General features: G+C 39.7%; 1 protein-coding gene across 5 annotated transcripts in view; it reads right to left on the bottom strand.

Annotated features, from left to right (window-relative positions):
* The window catches only part of Mam (neurogenic protein mastermind), a 310,231-nt gene that overhangs the window by 261,258 nt on the left and 29,133 nt on the right, over positions 1-19,840 (bottom strand). The gene's annotated exons all lie outside the window — the stretch shown is intronic.

Here is a 19,840-nt window from a genome sequence, read left to right as displayed (position 1 = left end):
TTTCGTTTCATGCATACGTTTAGTGATTTGATATAAAATAATTTAATAACGTAACAATTATTTTACAGTACTGATATAGAAAAAAGAAATTTTTTTAGACATTGGTGACTATAAATAAAAGCGTGGATCGCTAAACTATATTGACGTAATCTTCGTGGGCGCTCCACGCTTTTATTTATAGTCACTAATGTCTAAAAAAATAATTTTCTCCTTTTTAGTGCATTTTAATATAAGCGTGGTTTTTACAAAGTTCTTTTTTATATATTTTTTTATTTTATACTTTTTAGTCTTTTTTAAATGGAACGCAAGATATATTATAGTAATACGCGAGATAGAATGAGGGGATGACTCCGAGAGACGAGTTCTCTTGATGTAGTCCGAAATTATGCGAAATGGAACTGAATGAACGGAACACCATATTGATTGAGCTCCTGTGGTGCGAAATGGGTCAGTGGAGTGGGGTTGAGTTGGAGTGGGAAGGCGTAGTGGAGTAGGGAGCGCTGGCGCGCGGAGTGGGGATCGCTGTACGCGATCACGTACTACCGAGTGTCGCGCAACGAGGTGTGACGGTTAATATTAAAATTTCTTTTTCTTCTGAACGCACAGTTTTTAAAAAATTTGTTTTTTAATATAGCATTGTCATCCGGTTATGAGCTATGTTTAAAGTTTCAAGTCTCTAGCTCATCGGGAAGTGGTTTAAAATTCGATTACAAGATTTGACGCATACAACGACAACTCGGCAAGCTAATGTAAGCGTGGTAATAATATTTAGTGGTGCCTCACAATCACCACTCGAGTGCTAAGGGTTAATAATCGTAGGACTGCGGATAAATATGTAAAATAAAAATTGCATACATCAATTGCAATCCTTTAGTAACTTCAAAAAGCTAACAATACATCAGTGCTTCTCGGTTATGAGAAGCGAAAAGGATCACATCGAGAGGAAGATCAAGCGAGACGTTTCCTGCTGTCGCAATAGGAAAAAAGGCTAATTTCCGGACCTCGTGCGATTATATATTTACGCGCGTAACACGCGGCGTAATAATAGCGACAGAGGGTTTTCCATAGGGAGCGCGAGCTAACCGAGAAAACCGCGCGAATCCAACGGGGACGGCAACCGGTTGTTCGACGGAGCATTTCATCGAGTACTGTCGCTTTTTAATTACGCCCGTATCGCCGCTGACACTGAGCAACTGCGAAGAATGTGTCGGAGTCGTTGGACAGGTTACAACGAGCTTCTAGCTTTCTCCGCGACGGAAAAAACACGTGTTTCGTCACCGCGGGGAGGAATTCGCGTGCTAGAATCTCTGGCGAATTTATTCGCGAACGTGCAAACACTGTGAACGGATCTAGTCGATTTAACCGAACAATAGTCATTTCGGTGATCATCGTAGAATCTTGCAGTTTTCGTTACTAGTTGCTAAAGAAGGTCCACTCATATTTTTATTTATAATATTTAAAAATTAAAGATTTTATTAACTTTTTAACATATCCAGGTTCTGTATAAGTTCTGTGAAAATAAAATTCAATGATTGAATTTTCAAGAATACAACTCTATTAATCAAGTATACATATAGTCACCATTCTTTTCTAATTGTGGAAAATTTAATCATTTTTTTCATTTTAATTTGACCAACCTTTAACCAAATTCTTAAAATCTGACCATTGAATTTTATTTTCAAATCGGGCACGAGCTTATGCAATCATCAGATATAATATTTAAATAACAAATAATAAAAGTATATTGTAAGAAAATGATTGTAATAAATTATGTAATTTAATCGCTCATTTTTAATTTCGTCCCGATTGACAATTGGCAACGTCGTGGGTCCGCGTGCGGGTTTCCCGTATTATCAATTTTATATAGAAAAGTGGAACTTACTTTTGAAGTACGCAAAGTTTAATAAGCAGCTCAACTTTCTGAATAATTCATGGCCCGGTATATTTAACGTCCGACTGGTGGGCTTTCGACTTGTCGTTTTTCTCGCAATTTGCAACATTTTAGCATTTTCATGAAAACAAAGCACCCACTGTAACACGAGCATCCTGATTTTGCGGTCTATGTGATCGATGTATTTTTCTGGTCGACTAGTGAAATTTATATTCACTGTTAAGAAAGAAAAACGTTATGTCAACTTTGAATAAAGTATTCGGCGAAGATGACGATCGAAATTAATCGATTCAAATATTGGGAAATTTATTTATAAAATCTTTTTGTTTTTAGTTATTTGTGTACGAAACTTTTGTTGATATATTCGTGACAGTTTTCTGATTAAACTGAGCCCAAGCATGCTACAGTTCGGCTCTTGCTTATTTATTTAATTCACCACTAAGTGGAACCTCGATTATCTAAACCGTGGAACCCACCCACTTCTCGTTCTTTTTTCTCAGCAATCATTGGACCGATAAAGTTTAAATTTTGTGAGCTTCCAGTACCAAGGTTGACACGTATTTCAGCCAAAGAATTTGTTGAAATTCAACTCACAGTCGGAATGGCAGAAGAGTGCAAAATAGCCACACATACATAGAGCTGTATGATCTTCTCTATTCTTTATTTCAAAATTCCCTTTGGCTAAAATGCACATCTGGTACCAGATGTTCAAAGAAATTTAAAGTCGAGAACTGCAGTAGATTCGGAGAAACAGGACCACAAAGTCCAATAGAATGATCAAACATGCGATCTGATATAAAATACCCAACAAAAATCTGCAATTTGCTTTTTGAACAGCAGCTATGAATCTTCCTGTAGCAGAGGTCGATGAACCGAACTTCAGGCTAGCGCAAACAACTAAAACAACAACAACAGCCTTGCTAAACCGTGTATCACGAGCGTCACCGCTTACAGGTACTCCACCTAGGTTCTCTGCAGTTGCTGGAATCCCACTCGGCCGGTACTTTCGGTGCACACGTGAAATTAAGCAGCATTACACGAGTGTCCACCTTCTACGATTACCTAGAAACACGCTCGCTGCGTTACCAACAGGTACGCTCGATATTGCCGCGGTTATCCCCCGCCGCTAGGATAATTGCCACTTAACCGTGCGGATTGTACAGAAGACCGGATAAAAAGGACCGTTCAACTACTCTTCCTTGAATCAGTCATTTGCCTCGAATGCTTCTTCAGCATCGCGAGAACCGACTCTTCAGGGTTCATATTGGAGCCAGCTTTCGGAAAAAGTGCTGGTCGAGTACAGAAAATTCCGATCGTGCCTGTTTTGGAAATGAAACCTAGCATTAGTAGAATCCACTGGTGGGTTCGACTCGTCGGTCGCTAACCAGCTCGACTGATACAATGTAGAATGAGATTGTAGAAAGTTCTTCGACGAAAGAGAGCGGACACCTCAGAGCAGAAAGGGTTAATGAGCCCGCGGAATGAATTCGTGAGCAATCGAACGATCACCGTGGGCAGAGAGTTTGCGCGCGAGGGATATCGTGTACCTTTTACCTGTCATCCGCGAGTAATAATCTTGTAAAGGTACGCTGTGCTTGGGTTATGGGAGCAGGGAGAACGCGAGGAGGATCGAGGAGAAAACGAGGAGAACGAAGATGAGGATTCAGTGGAAGAACGAAGAAGAATATGGCAACGGGAGGAAGAGGAGGAGGAGGATGAACAAGAGGTGGAGGAGGAGGAAGAACAGAAGACGAAGAAAGAGAAGAAAGGATCAACAACCTGCGGGCACTCCTCTGCATCGAAGGTGGAATCCTCCTCCGGCGAAAGCAATGAGCTATCCTGACAACGGCAGATCTATCCGCGCCTCGTCGCCGCCGTTGCCTTCATGCCCCATGCCTTATGGCTTATGCCTATAAAACGCGTTATCCACCGGAGAGCTTCTCCTTGGCCAGTCTAACGGTCGCAAGAAACTCGCGAGAGCATTATTGCGCCGATCGGCCGCGCCGGGTACCTGTTAACGCGTAGCCACGCAGATATTCACCGGGCTTGCCGATCCCCTAGCAAGGTCAATGCCACCGGCTTCGGGATCGAACGGGCTCGAATCTACTAGTTATCGACCACACCCAATTTCTGCGATCTTCTGCTCAATCGAAACGTTTTGTCCAATCGCCAACTCAATGCTTCACTAAACACCTGAGTTTGTAAATGCTCGTTTACTTATAGAGATACTAGGCTATCTGAAATCGCTATGTACCGTAAATCGTATGTATGTTCCACGCGTGACACTTTTACCAACGTACTCGCGACAATTTTGAATTAAGATGAGACCAAACACGATCCGATTCCGGCACATTTACGAGCTTAATTCGCGAGAGTGGAACTTCTATTGTCTGAACCGAAGGTATCCGCCCTCTTCATGTTGCTTTTTCTCAAATTTTGTATGCTTCTAGCGTTAAGGTTGATACGTATTTTAGCCAAAGGATTTTTTGGAATTCTAAAGTGAATGGTGTAAAATAGCCAAATATTGATAGGGTTGTATAATTGCTTCCATACGATATTTCGAGATTCCTTTTGGGTAAAATACACATCTAGTATGGTGCTAGATGCTTTGAAAATTTGAAGTTGACGATTGCAGTAGATTCGGGAATACATAGGATGAAGTATGATGAATTAGATTTCCCTGGTCTACTCGGTTACCGAACGTTCGATACCGTTTTTGTCCGACCGATATTCTGATTCACAGCTCTAAAGCCAGGCCATCCGGAGCGACGAAACGGAAATAATCGTTTTTTAGCGGTCCACATACCCATTCTTTCACGGTGTGACTCGCGCGAGCTGCGAAACCGATTATTCACCGACTAATATTAGATTCGTTATGTTCACCGGGAAAGTCGATCTGCAGAGAGCGAGCCTTTACTGGAAGAAACTAATCACTGCAATAATTAAACTTTTTCAGAAGGCCTAGTTTCCAAGATGAAATTTTTTAGTGAGGGGGACACAAGCAAAAATGCAGATGTAGGCTGAAAATAATGAAAAACTGTAAATCTCATTATTTTAAGCAATTTTATCAAAATTTTCACCACTGCAGATTTTATGAATTTACGACAAAAATGAGCAGATCAAATAGAAAACAGTGAAAAGAATGAAATCGTTTAAAAATAATGCTCCATTATTTCCAAAATCGTTAAGAAAACAAATTAATGTCTACGTAGCTCCTGTATCTTGCAATTAATTCCGAGAATTTATATTTTACAATTGTCTATTCACTACACATTATATTGTAAATTAATTCTTCCACTTAAAATGTTATTCTAAAGGGTGTATTCTAAAGTCACTATAGATCAGCCCTTGTAATTCGAGTATTTCCACAGATATTGAAAGGAGGAATATTTCTTCGAATACTTGAATGTTCGAGTAGGTTTCGAGAAGTAATCTGAAAAATTGAGAACCCCTGCGGACGGAGGGTGCATAACTTCGGAACCATATTACACGGTAGGTCCGTATGGGTTCGTAGTTCCTACACCGAGAGACTTGTCTCCGCGCGGGACCAGCACAGCTGTTTCGAATCTGTCTCTCTCTCTCTCTCCATCTCTCTCTCGGCGTTCATCCCTAGCATCAATCTGTCCCCTTCTATTTCATCTCGCGCGCCATCGACCCTTCCTGCGTAAACGCAATCCTGCGAGCCCTCCCTGCATCCCTACTCCTTGGCCCATCAAATGGGGAAAGCGTGGTACGCGCCCTGTTCAAGGTTACGCGCCCAATTGTTGAAACCGAAATAAACAGCTACATTTTTCTAAAATGTCCTGCAGGAATCGACAAAAATTAAGAGAATTACTGTTTTTTACAAATTTCAGCCAATTTTTGCCATAATTAAGTTATTTTGACTCGTAAAACTGTTTGATTTTGCTGAAAAATCTCTATTAGCTTATAATAATAGCAAGTTAAGCTCGCTTAAACATTTCAGAAAAAGATGTTTGCTACGATTTTGGCTTAGGGTGCCAATCATTTACCCTATTCTTAGTTTAGGCTAAACTTGTTAAAATATCGGAAGATAGCATCTATAAGTCCGTGCTGTATTGCACGGCGGAGTGTAAAAAAAATTATACAGTTACCATTCCTTTGTCTATTTGTAGAAAAGAACAGTGACTATATAATTGATTAATAAAGTGTATTCGATAAATTTAACGATCTAATTCTATTTTCAAATCGTACACGAACTTATGCAATCATCTAATACTTTGCACTCAAATGAAATATCCCATTGCACGGTTGGTTTGGGTACGAGTCGCCAGTCAGCAAAGAGAGAAAATAGTCATGATGCAAAGGTGGATCAATATTTGTAATCTAATAACGAACACGCAATATCGAAATTAATTAACGTCGCAGAGGTTTGACCAAACAGTACCCAACCAAGGAAGCAATAATTTGATCGATTTCACCATTGATTTACGACGGCGCAGCGACCGACTACCCGTTGGTTCACTGTTGACAAACTTGATCGGTAATTAGATAGATGTTAGACGGTCCTAGGAGCGTCATCAATGTTTCAGGTCGCAGCCGATGCCAAGCCTGATCACGCGAACCATGACTATCGATTCGATTAAACCTACATAAGTAATTTCCTCGCTGTTCTCTCCGTCGTGCGTCTCGTTATAATACAATCGTTTATTATAGACAACCTTGTCCGATCTATATCGTCGTTGTGTCCATAAGACACTGACTTCTTTCTCAGACGATGAACGTACGAATGTGCACATAAACTCACGGTAACAAGGATTATTGTTAAAGGTTTGTGTCTACATTACTGTTGACTACAATAAATCATTGTGGAAGTTGTACTGGAGAAAACTGCAGTGACATTGTTTAAACAATACGCAATATTAACATCGCCAGCTTCTCTGATTGAATTGTGTATTTTCAGGCAACTGTTATTAGGCTGTTGCAACTATTTTCTATGTAGATTCTGACAGTATATTTCAAAATGACTGGTCTTTAAAAAATATATAATAATAGGATATTTTTATATTTATTGATTTATTATTATTTTACACAAGGAATATGGGGCCGAATATACCTTTGAAAATACATATTATGAAATGGTAATCTTCGAGCTTTAGACCATACTTCTATTTTTCCCAACTGGATCTTGTATACTTTCATTTTCGTCCTCAGAACTTGAAGGCACACAAACACGTCTTCTTTTACGTAAATCCAAAGTATTTTTTAATTCACTTTCCATGGACTCCTGAACATTTTCTTTGTCTCTATACTCTCATTATTACTATTTATCCTATTATTATTATTTAGCCTCCCGTAAACGTAACATTTACCCTATTTATTACTATTATCACTGTAACGTTTCATATAAAAAAGAATTAGGAAACAACATTACGTCGCAGCTATGTTTATGTTTATGTTGTGGCGCCAAAATAAGACGTTGCGCAAAACATCAATGAATCTATCGAAATATCTAATAAACGATTTCGGGTTCGGTAAACAAGTTATCGAATACTTTCCTACTTAGAGAAGTACCAGTCAGAATGACTGGTATCGGTATAAGTAGCCATGATACAAAATTATTTCGATTCTGAACAAATGAAACAAAAATAAAATTCATTATAAATATTACTCCTTTAGTAAACGCTGTAAAAGTCATTACATCATTGCGGGGAAAAAATGTAACACGAAGTAAGAAAATTTTTAAATGAAATTGTAAAACCAGTCATTTTGACTGGTCTGCTAGTTCTATTGTTAAATTAATATTGCCAACGTGCCAAGACGAGTATACTCGACATAAACATCGGTTGCCGGAACAGTTTTCATCAGTGCAGTGGTCGCAACAAGAAGAAAACAGCGGGGATTCGTGAATCGGCGGGACACGCCGCGATTTCCGGCGCGCATGGTTCCCGTCGCGTTGTCGAATCACTATGATTCGCAACTTAAACAATTCATCCGAGCGTGGCCGGCTCGCATTTGCAAGTGCAAGTGCGCCGGATACGGTGGCGTACATGTAATTTCGAAAATCTGCACTCCCGCGCACAGTGCGGTGTTTCGCAGGCTTCTCGAAACCACGGAGAGGAAGAGAGAGAGAGAGGAGAGGAAAGGAAGAAGATATGTAATGCCGGTTTTGCGTTATGTGCGCGAGTATGTGCGGCCATCGGTATCCGCAGGTACGGTGTGTACGAAAGTACGAACGTGTAATTCACTTAATAGCCTTCTCTCTTTCGCTCGGCTCGGCTCGCTTGTTTCCTCCTCCTCTTCCACCATCTTCTATCGTCTACCTTCTTTCGCCTCTTCCTTCTACTTAGCCTTCACTTCGTGGCTACGTTTCTTTTCCCTTCTACGAGAGCGCAACGACTAATTACCTGTTACACACTCCGCAGAGTAGAAAATGTCAGTTTCTAATTCCCGCGCGCACGCAGCGCCGGAAGCTCGCGTGAAAACGGTTTCCAAAAGCTGGACGATTCGGAGAATGGTTGTTGGGAAGTGCAGTAATGCTTCGATATGAGACATTTCGGGCTGAAAAGTTATTTATAAACTCGCCAAGAAAGCGGAATCAAATGAAACCTCATTTTCAGTGGCGACATCGACGAGACAATACGAAAATACTAATTCCAGATTATTTTTTCTTGAAACTTTCACGAACATGCTCGTGACTTTTTCCTGATTAAAATGAAATCAAACACGGTAGAATTTGGATCGTGTTCAATTGTTTAAAGCACGATTAAGTAGAAGCTCTACTATACGAACCAAAAATATTTCCTTGTATTTGCGTAATTTGTACATACAGTGGCCCACAAAAATATTCGTACACCCTTTAAAACAGAATAACTTTGTTATAATTGTACCAAACGACCTGATGTTTTGTAAGCAATTAGAAGCATTGGTTTACTAAATGATTATACAATAATAAATATATAATGAAATTTTCAGTATGTGTATAACTAAGATAGATCTACAAAACATATATTTTAAATTTTCGTTAAGGGCCCAAATAAAAATTAAAAAATGCCTTTTTTATTTTTGCATGTAACCTTGTAAATTACAATTTTTTCACATCATTTAGTACACCAATGCTTCTAATTGCTTACAAAACATCAGATCGTTTGGTGCAATTATAAAAAAGTTATTCTGTTTTAAAGGGTCTAGGAGCACTTTTGTGGACCACTGTATGCATTATGCTCTGTCTAACAATAAGTAAATGCTGAAAATGGGCTAGAAAGGAGGTTCGAGTTGGCTTCGCTGAAGTGTCCCGGGGCTCCCCGGGATGAGCGCCACTGTGCACAGGAAACGTTTGTAGCGTGATTAGTACGGAGAGGCGTGTACTACCTCGATCGCGTACGTTTGCTGTCAGCTGTCGTTGAAGAGGGTCCAGAGCAAGCGAGCATCGTCGCGCGAGCAACTGAGCAACCGAGCGAGCTAGCGAGAGCGTGCGGCGACCTTGCCAACCAGTTGTCTTCGCTCGAACCGACTAATTAATGCCCCGTAACGTAGCTCTCTCGCAGGGGGTGAATGTATGTGTGTGAACGTGTGCGTGTCAAGCCAACAACCATTGATAACACACCGCCGAAATACCGAATGTCTTATCAACGAACTCGGTCACACCGTGATTCGCGGTGCTCGTCGATTTTCAAGTTCTCCTTCGAAGACCGCCGAGAAGGAGCAGAGACTTGTTGACTCAGCTCGGATACAATTACCAGCCCGGGATTCCTCTCGATCGAGATTCGCCCCGTAATTTAATCGACGTAATCCAAATTAATTTGGATTAATTGTCCCGGCGTTTAATCGTTCCTGCGATTCGATTGCGGCCAAGACGGAACAACGCTCGGATCCAACAGAGAGAGAGAGAGAGAGAGAGAGAGAGAGAGAGAGAGAGGAGGTCGATCGGAGAGCGATTGGCCACACGGAACCTTTGATCCCTCTGCGATCTTTATAGGCCGGTTTAAAATCGCTCGAGCTTTTTTCTTTCGGCAAATTTATGGCCCGCTTTTTTTCGAACGATATATGCACTTGGTCGCGGACATTTTTAATGCGGGACTCGTAATTAAACCGCGTCCGGCACGGAGATTTTCAATTTAAAAGTTTGGGGTGAATGGTACGTTGCATTGAAGAGGTCCAGCTTATTTATGTAGCTTTCGGAGAGTCGCAAATAATTCATACAACTATTGCAGCTTTAGCCGGCGCATGCTTTCGATGATGCACTAAAATTTTTTTGAATAGAAATTTTCCTTCAAGCTTGTCTAAAAGTGTTCATTACCTCTTAGATTTTTGCTTAGTTGACCACACTGTTCACTTGATTAAAAAATTATTCTGAATTCCTACTTCTATTGTTTTTCGATACGCTTTCAGATCAACGTCATCGATCTTCTTCTTGAACCCAATGTGCATAACTAATAATTTAATTTTGTAACCTGTTGAAATAAAGCTTCGTACATATGAAAGTATTGTTATCATTTAAAGAGTGCTCAAAAAATCTTCTAATCTACTTTATTTTGAACATGCACATAATTTTCTGGAGCCTCGAATTGCTAATTATTAGACTGCGGATCTTTATGCAAAATAAAAATGTTTTGCATTGATTGTAGGAAGCAGGAACAACATAAGAATTGATTTCATACCTTAACGACTTCGTTATATTAAAAGCAACAATACAACATTGTTGAATTGTTTTATTCTATTACTGTTTTATATTTCACCCAACCAATTTCTTCATAAATGTATAAAGATCCGCAGTCTACTAATTATGAATCGTCCAGAAGACAGGATGGCAGGACTACAGTTTCAGTGTCGCAGGATTTACGTTCGTCGTATAAGAGTCGCTAAAAGTAATCCTTCCGCGTTCGTTGTAGCCATTAGTGGTCTATTTTCACAGTCTACGGTGAAAGTGTCGGTTGTCCACGAGGAGAGGACAGGAAGCGTCAATTTCTCCGAGAGATCGTGAACGACCCGGGTCACTCGCGGCCGGGTGTTATCACGAAGAGGATCACCTCGCTCGCCCTGCTTTCCCATGCAACGATATCTCAAGTTTACCTCCATCATCCGTCCTCACAGTCAATTTTCTGCGATCACATGTTACGTAAAAATATGGGAACATCTGACATTAACACTACACCTACCACTGCCGGTCAAATAACCGGTCTTAGATTTGTAATTTTATCATTCTATTGAAACGATGACGTTGCTTACATGGAGATTGATTCGATAAATTTATTTATCCAAGCACGTATTGCAATAAAAATTGCACAAGATCTAAATAAATTGAACCTTGTCATTTTTATCAGATGAGACATTTTAATCGCTTTCAGTGCTCGGTAGGTTTAATGTTAATTTTAATCGAATAATCCAAATCAACATGTCCAAAGCGTTTACAGTTGAGACAGATTAACTATTCCTATAACTATATAACGGATATGACTGCGGATGTCTATGCGATTTGCAATTTTAAGAAAGTTGTATCAAATAAAATCCTTTTGTAGACCCAAAATAAATATAAATCGTACCAAATTCTGTCGAATTTTATGCTTAAACATTTTACGAAAATTTCCATAAGCCACTAATGCAGAGAGATCCGCTGTTGATAATGTTTAGGAACCCTTCAAAGCGTTATTTACTAATTTTTTAAAACACATTTTTGAGGTTATTAAGTAAACTGGGTAATTGATTCTGCTGGAGTCTATTCTTTTAACCTCGCACATCTCTTAATTTCTTGGTAGACTAAAATTGATTTTAACATAAATTCTAAATTAGTCTTCTAAATTAGACAAAAAAAATGTATTTCCCCTAATAATTTTAATTTGTCCCCAGTGATGTATCTTAAATTCTTCTGAAATTCTTTTGTCATAAATGCATAAAATCTGCAGTCATAACTTTCACAGAAGTTGTAACATAACCGCGCCCAGAGTTTCAATTTTGGAGAATTGCAGACGGTAGAGAAGAATTTATAGCGAATTCGAAGAACGAGACATGCAGTCGACGATATCCACCGGTTTTGCATATTAATACGAGGAGTCTTGTTACGCAATTCGTAGGTTACTCGGTTACTTTCTACCCGATCGACGAGTCTCTCTCTCTCTCTCTCTCTCTCTCTCTCTCTCTCTCCGAGAATCGCTTCGTTCTCGAATTTCCTGTCTGCACTGGGTACAGACTACAGACACACAAGGTTACCGACTGCTCGTCGTCGACGTCGACGACAACGACAACCAGAATGGGAACGTGGACGGCCGACGTCGACAATTACCGCACCTGTGATTCGATAACGAGCAACCGCTGATCAATCCTATCCACCTCCGTGGAGAGGATAAAGGTCTACGCGGACGAGAAAGTGAATCGACGCCTATAAAACTGGTCCCCCCGATCGATCTCCCGATAAAAACGGCTATTTTCATCGTATTAAACGAAAGAACGTTCCGTTCCGAATGGACCTCTTTGTGCGACGCCACTGCGAAAAAGAAACTACCGTAGATCCACACGAAATTCTTCTTCTGAAATTTTTAGTGTACCAATTATTTTAGCTGCTTCTTTCAAATTTATAATCAAACAAACTACACTTACAAATACAATAATTAATTTCCAGAACTGATAATACAATATAGATGTTTTAAAACCGGAATTATTTCTGCACCGACCCAACAAAAGCTACGTATGTAGTATTTTTTTATTGTTGGAATAATGGAAATGCGATCCGCGTTGCTGATCTGGTTCAGAAACACTTCGGCGAGTGTTTCAAGAATTGAATTAGAACTCGATCAGATCCGAATTTTTTCTGTTTTATTTATTCATTCTGTGCAGTAAATAAAAATAATACAAAATACGGTTGTATTATGAATTAACCACCGGCCAAAGGGATTTACATCTAATTGTATAATTATCTTTCAGGTTGAGAGTATAAAGTCTTTTCACAATCTTTAATATTTACAGGTAAGTACTACTCGATTGAATTGAAATTTGAAAAATATAAATGTTGCCTATCGCGTTCGAAGATGTCATCAACTCTATAAATAACTATTAGATCTAATGATAGAGTTGATAGTTTCTCAAATTAACAAGTAATTGGTCCAGCTGATAAGGACATTGTGTTCCTAAAAGGAATCTTATTTGAAGAATAGACAAATGAAGGAGAAGATAATGGTAATCGTGTGGTCCGCTGTTTCATGGCTAATTAGCCAATCGCATTGCGCATCATAACAATGATTCTTCGATGACAATACCCACGTGCTCTGAGGAAAACAAAAGAGAAGCGAGTCGGCACCGAAGGTCGCCAATAATATTCCTTTGCCGCAATCCTATTACATACTATGAATCACCATAGTCATTCTCGAGACCTAAATCACTCAATGAATGTACATATTCACTTACTATTGTTTCGAAACCATTTTTTCTCCTGTCGACGCTCGCTGTATCGATCCATAGAATCGAGCATGCAACTGTTTCATACAACTATTTATTATATTTAGCCAATTCGGTTTTTCGTGATCCTGCAGAACCGTTCTAAAGGTGTTCAGCATTCTTTCCACAAATTTTCAATTTGAGACGTTCCCTAAATTGATTTAAATTATTCATTCTACAGCTGCACACGTGTACAAGCTTTCGTGCGATTACTATCGTGTCAATTAATTCCGCAGTTACATTCCACTGTGACTATACGCAATTACCGATTATCAGATCGAGGATCTTCATGCGTGTACGCGACTTATAAATTTGTCAAGAATCAAAAAACACGGAGTCTCGTAAAATTTAATCAATGTTCAAGAACGAAACTTTTGATGCAACGAGATTATCGCTGTAGACAAGTAATCATTTTATTACATTATATATATATATATACAATGCCTTGTAATAATAACAAACTTGTACTTATTATTTAAATTTCGTACCAGTTTTGTTTGAATATGTACTTGAATAGAGAAGTTCACTAAAAAAATGTCTCGGAAAAATTTGTAAATTTATAATTTTAATATCTCTAAGAGAACAAATCAGGAGCAAATCATTTTGACTCGTCCGGTAGTTCTAGTGTTAAAGTATTAGAGCAAGGGACATGGACAAAAACTTGCATCACCGTCGACCCAATAAATTCATGATCTTCCTAACAATAAATGGTCACACACTTTCCCCAGGTCAGAGTACAGCAAACGACCTCTGTACTTTTCCGAAATCCGCCTCGACCTCCTCTATCTGCCCATTATCTCTCGGCTAGCCTCGACGACCAGAAAGCGAAGCAAAAAAAAAAATGATCCAGATCTGTCGATCGAGTAAGTCGCGGGAATAAATTAAAAAAGTTTTTAGGCCGCTAGGAAACGGAGTTCCCGGAGACCGGCGCGCGGACGCGATTGGAAAAAGGTTTCATTGTCGAGTGGCAGGAAGTGTAGGTGCAGGCAGTTTATAGGTTTAGATGCGAGCAGCGCGACGAGGAGAGAATGGGAGACAGAGAGCGAGAGACAAAGCGGGAAGATGAAAGACGGAGAAAGAAAGACGATCATGAAGAGAAAGAAAGGAGATGACGGAGAGAGAACAGCGACGGAGAAATAGAGAAAGGGAATTGGAGCAGGAGATACCGCGATGAAGAGAAATAGAGAAGGATTGAGCGTGCAAAAGAGAAATAGAGAATTAGAGGGAAGAAAGAGAGAGAGAGAGAAAATGAAGCACATAATCGAGAGAGAATGAGGGAGAGAAAGAAATGGAGAAGTTGGTGAAGAGAGAGGGCGATGGAGAACTGGAGGAAGAGAGATCGCGCAGAGGAGAAATAGAGAAAGAGAGAGTAGGAGCGAGAGAAAAGGAGAGAAAGAGAGAGACAGGGCCCACCAGCGTGCCGCTGCTCGAGTCTACACTGTCGTCCTGCAATAACCGTTCGCTCTTTGTCCGCTCAGCTGCCTGCTGCCCGCCAGTGGTTCTCGATCATCGATCCCTGTTCCTTCAGCGACACAGAGCCTTTCGAATGCAGCCCATTAGGTTGAGTAATAAGTCCGTTCGCATTTCTTTACAGGAATGTGTTCGTATCAACAGTAGAAAACCTTCCGTATCTGCATCGATAGCGAGACAAAGGAAATCGTACGAATAATCATTCGGATAATAGAACAGCCATTTCTTCCGCGCTGATTCATCCGAACAGGAATCAATCGCCAAATACATTTCGTTTCAGTGCTCGATGCATAGACAACCTGTTGCAATTATTGAAATGAAATTTTTATCAGACGTGGCAACCGAGGATTTTATGCGAAATAAATATTAGCGTTCTTAAATCATTTTAATATTTCTACTGTTTTAAAATGCACCTACTCGTTTTTTTCTGTAAGTTCTTTCTAGACTGCGGATTTTATGAGTTATGAACCGAATCGACAAAAACACAACTGTAAAGATATTAGAATAATTTAACTGAAAATTATTATACCGAAAAAGAAGGGAACTTTTCTTTAATGTCCTCAAAAATATTTATTTTGCACAAAAATTCGTAGTCTAATCACAGCTTAGATAAAATTGATAAAAATTTTAAAGGGATGTTGTTCAGAACGGTGACCTTGATAATATATTTCAAGGTCATTGAAATTGGAAAGGAGGTAATATGTACATCGACAAGTTTACCAAATACTGTATACATACGTCTATAACTGTTACACACCTCCGAGTTAGGATTATTTTATGTATTTGAGCACATTAAAATTATTACACGGAAAAAGTGCATTTTCCTTTGATTTCTGTCTCGTACAATTGACCTCAAGAATGTTTATTTTGCATAAAAATCATAGCTAATAGCTGGCCGGACAGAATTTATAAAAATCCTAGATACTTCTGTAACTGTGACACGGGGACTTTCGGAGTTAGGATTAATGCGAACAGTCGATTGATAAGCCGAATCGAAGCCGAATCTGAAATAGATTGCGGCTCGTGCCCGTAAGATCGTAGATTACACGCGGGCTCGGCTACAAATTATCGCGAATTGTATCGTGGTAATCACGAGGCCAGGATTTCTGTCAAGCGCGCGCCCGGCTGCTTCCTGCACGGTTGATTTACGCGTTAATTAGCAACGGTGCGATTATTTATTGGCCGAAGGCGGCGCAATGTCTCCGCTCGCCTTGGCCGGAATAATTATTAACAGTCGGGGATAATTAGCTAGAACGTACACACACACACAAACACACCGTATTGTTTATAGGACGACTCGCGACCATAATATTCCGCCGAATATGCTATTTCCAGAACGTCATTCGCGAACAATTAGCGAATGGCGCGATGTTTGCCGAAGAAACGCGTCCTCAAGGCGATGAGTCGCGATTTTCTCGCCGAACTCTATCACTGTGATCCCTAGACTGCGAATCGTTCTGCAAAAACTTTTGTGTAAGTTCCAACAATTTCATAAAAATTTTTCCATTCCTTACCATTCCTTCTTTTTTAAAATGAATGTTTTATGTTCGTCAATGAAAAAGATTTAAAGACATCAACGCGTATTGGTTTTACCTAAATCAGATAATTAAAAGAAGATAGAAACTTTTATTTCACTCCTGTGTCTTGCAATCAATGCAAACATTTTTATTTTGCATAAAGATCCGCAGTCTAGTGATTAGACCGGAAAACAGAATTTAATAAAAGTGGCTTCCGTGTTTAGCAATTGATACAATTGTCATTTTGCATAAAAATTTCGATCTCTATTTATTAATTGGTCGAAAGTGATCGAAATGATTGCGGAGCGTCGAATCCTCATGGTTTCTGCGTGCGTAAAACATGTTCAATTATTTTGAGGGGTTTGAAAATAATAATGTGTTCGCAATAAAAGAGGCGGCGATCCAGTTGTTTAATTTTCAATCGCACTCTTTCCTGTTCATTTGCATTCCTCGTGCGACTGTGTGCGCGTATTTTTCCCGGCGTGCAGCCGCCGCCGCTCGGGTCACAATTGCTCACTAATTCCGCCTGCATACAACCACTCGTCCGCGGTAATTACTTATTGCCAGTTTACTAATAACGGCCATTGGCGGTGAAGAGTAATTATATTATAAGGTGCTCGACGGGATTATAACGTTGACAAGGAGGTGGAGAAGGGTTCAGAAGCCAGAAGAGCCAGGGGATGGTGCATCAGAGGCAGGTCGCTCGATACTGACCACCTCACACCTAGTGCACTCTGTTGCACTCTGCTGCATTCTCTCTGCTCTTCCTGCTCTCGTTCCTGATTCTACCTCCTGGTATAATTTACTTGCAATTTCCTAGTCCGAGGACCACATCTCTACTGGATCATTGCAAAAGTGGTGACACGATTTTCGGTTTATCTTCAATTTGCTCTTCATTATACAAAATGTTTTCTATGACTCTTCGCCAACATTCTATTAAGCGTGCTAATTAATTCGAGCCTCTCATAGTTAATCAATTGTAACTTTATTTTGATGTCATTACATGTGTATTTAAAATATTTAGATGTAGAAAATGCCTGTTTCAAATTCTCATTATAGGCACAGAACAATTTTAAATAACTATTTACACATCAGCTAGTAAACTAATCCCCCTAAGTCCACATTTGAATAAGTCATTTGCTTTTAAAGGGTGCACGAATACTTTTTACGCTGACTGTATTTAAATAAATCACGAGTGGTTACATTTTATAGTTACATTATTATTCGAAAACGATTTTGGCTTAGTGTATACGATAAATTCACATTCGCTAATTTTGCGAGTTGCGACTTGCGAATTCCGCACTGTACATCGGAAGATAACTTATGGGAGGTCCCATTATAGTGAAGCGTTAATTGATTATTTACTAGCTGTTTATCGGTTCAGGAACAATGGCTTATTACGTTCTCTCGAGCCTCGGAGGAGTCGCTCATTGTCTACGAACAAGCGAGAACAAGCTCGCGATACATCCGCGGAATTCGAGCTGCGGGTACACAAGCTCCTAAGAAACTTATTTGCACCGCAACCATGATCACCAGGTAGTTTATTGGATTTAAATTGGTCCAACGTGCGAATCGGTGGTCGCTCTTTGTCGATCGGGAATCGAGATGGGTCGCGGAGAAGGTGTTCGCAGAAGAAAAGGAAGTACATTTTTGAGATAGTATAGTTAGTAAAATTCGTTAACGAATATATAGTCAGGGACAATTTAAAGTGGACACCCTTAAAAATCGCATAACTTTTTAGAAATTGGTCCACAGGACTTGAATTTTTTTAAGATGTTAGACCGGCTAGTTCGCTAGAGAATAGGCAAACAAAAATTTAATACGATTGCAATTGGTAGGAATTATACAATATTTTTAAAAATGATGTTTTGTCAACATTTTTATCTGGGCCTGTACCGATAATTTAAAAAATGCGTTTTATAGATTTCGGTAACTTATGTGCATACTGAAAATTTCATCGAAATCGGTCAACATTGCAAATGAGCTACATACGTTTAAAGATGAGAGCTTAAGGGTGAAAGTCGCAGTATGCATATAAGTTACCGAAATCTATAAAACGCATTTTTTAAATTATCCTTACAGGCCCAGATAAAAATGTCGACGAAACATCATTATAAAAAATTTTGTATAATTCCTACCAATTGCAATCGTATTAAATTTTTGTTTGCTTATTCTCTAGCGAACTAGCCGGTCTAACATCTTAAAAAAATTCAAGTCCTGTGGACCAATTTCTAAAAAGTTATGCGATTTTTAAGGGTGTCCACTTTAAACTGTCCCTGACTGTATAATTATTTTTCACCAAGCTATTTGATAAACATTTCTGTGTATGGTCAAGTGTTGTGCCATGAGGAGGGTAACATATTTTTCCCTGTCCTTTGACAACGCGATAACGCCGCGCGAACCCTATCGTGGCTCTCTGTCAAGCCAGCCCTCTGCCGGGTTCTAGAATTACATCAGAGTGCCTAACTGCGGGCACACAGCTACTGCCATTGAATCAATAAATACCCTACCTGGCCACATCGAGGACACTTGGCAGCTGTACTCGATCCTTCGGTGCTCAAAGGTGCACCGCACAACGAGATTTTCGAAAGTCCTACCTACAGAGACCAGCCACCTGCCTTTCGATCAGCGGTTTTCGAATAGGATTCGCTAATAAAAGCAACCCTGCGGAATCAATATCTGGAACGCAGTACAAACATGTCGACACGATTCTTTATTTTCATTTTTTGATCCTGGATTGTTCACTTCGTAGACAAAATTGTTGATTAAAGCTTAGGTTTTAGGAAGCATTGTGTAAGAGAAATCTGGTGAAGAATCTCTGGGTGTTTTTGTACGCGAGGTTGAAAATTTGAGCGTCGCTGTCTTCTCGACCATCCCCTCGTTCGCTACCTTCGCCATAGACAGGATGCTATGGGGTCGAAGCAGAGCCCGCTACCATGTGGACCATACATCGCCGCGCAACCCTTCCTCGGTACATAAAACATTACCACAGACACCATATGGTTATAAATGTAGCTTTCTACGGTGGCTTAACCTGGTTCTGCAGGCTACGTGTTCTTGGAACCTCGTTTCTGCCCATCGATACACCATCGACTTCTGTCCTTGCTTATTAACACCCAGACATTTTCGGCAAAGCCATTCGTTAAAGTATTTTATATTACCCTACTTTAAACATTTCTTTCTATTCTTCACATGTAAGTACACAATTTTGCTGGACTATTTAAGTTTAATATAATTAAGTAAAATATAAGGGTTAATTTTAATTTATAACATTGATTGTTCCGATATAAACTCGCGTCAATTCGTGCAAATGCCACGAACAATTTAATCGCCCACTGTGCATACTCTTCAAAAAAAGATAAAAGACGTCATCGTACGTCACTGAAAAAATCGAACGAAACGTTTCGCAACAAAACCGGTATCACCACAACCGCATTTTCAATTTCATCGGCGACCAAACTTCAAACAATAATGTCGAAGTTATTCATCCTAATTGGATCACCGGCTGCACATGACAACGGAAGAAACGACACGTGGATTAAAACTGACAGTGCAAAAGCGGATCCATTTATGTTTC

This window comes from Lasioglossum baleicum, chromosome 2 (genome assembly GCF_051020765.1).
Source record: "Lasioglossum baleicum chromosome 2, iyLasBale1, whole genome shotgun sequence".
NCBI lineage: Eukaryota > Metazoa > Arthropoda > Insecta > Hymenoptera > Halictidae > Lasioglossum > Lasioglossum baleicum.
Note: the sequence above shows the minus strand (reverse complement) of the source record. Positions and strands in the feature narration are given on the sequence as shown.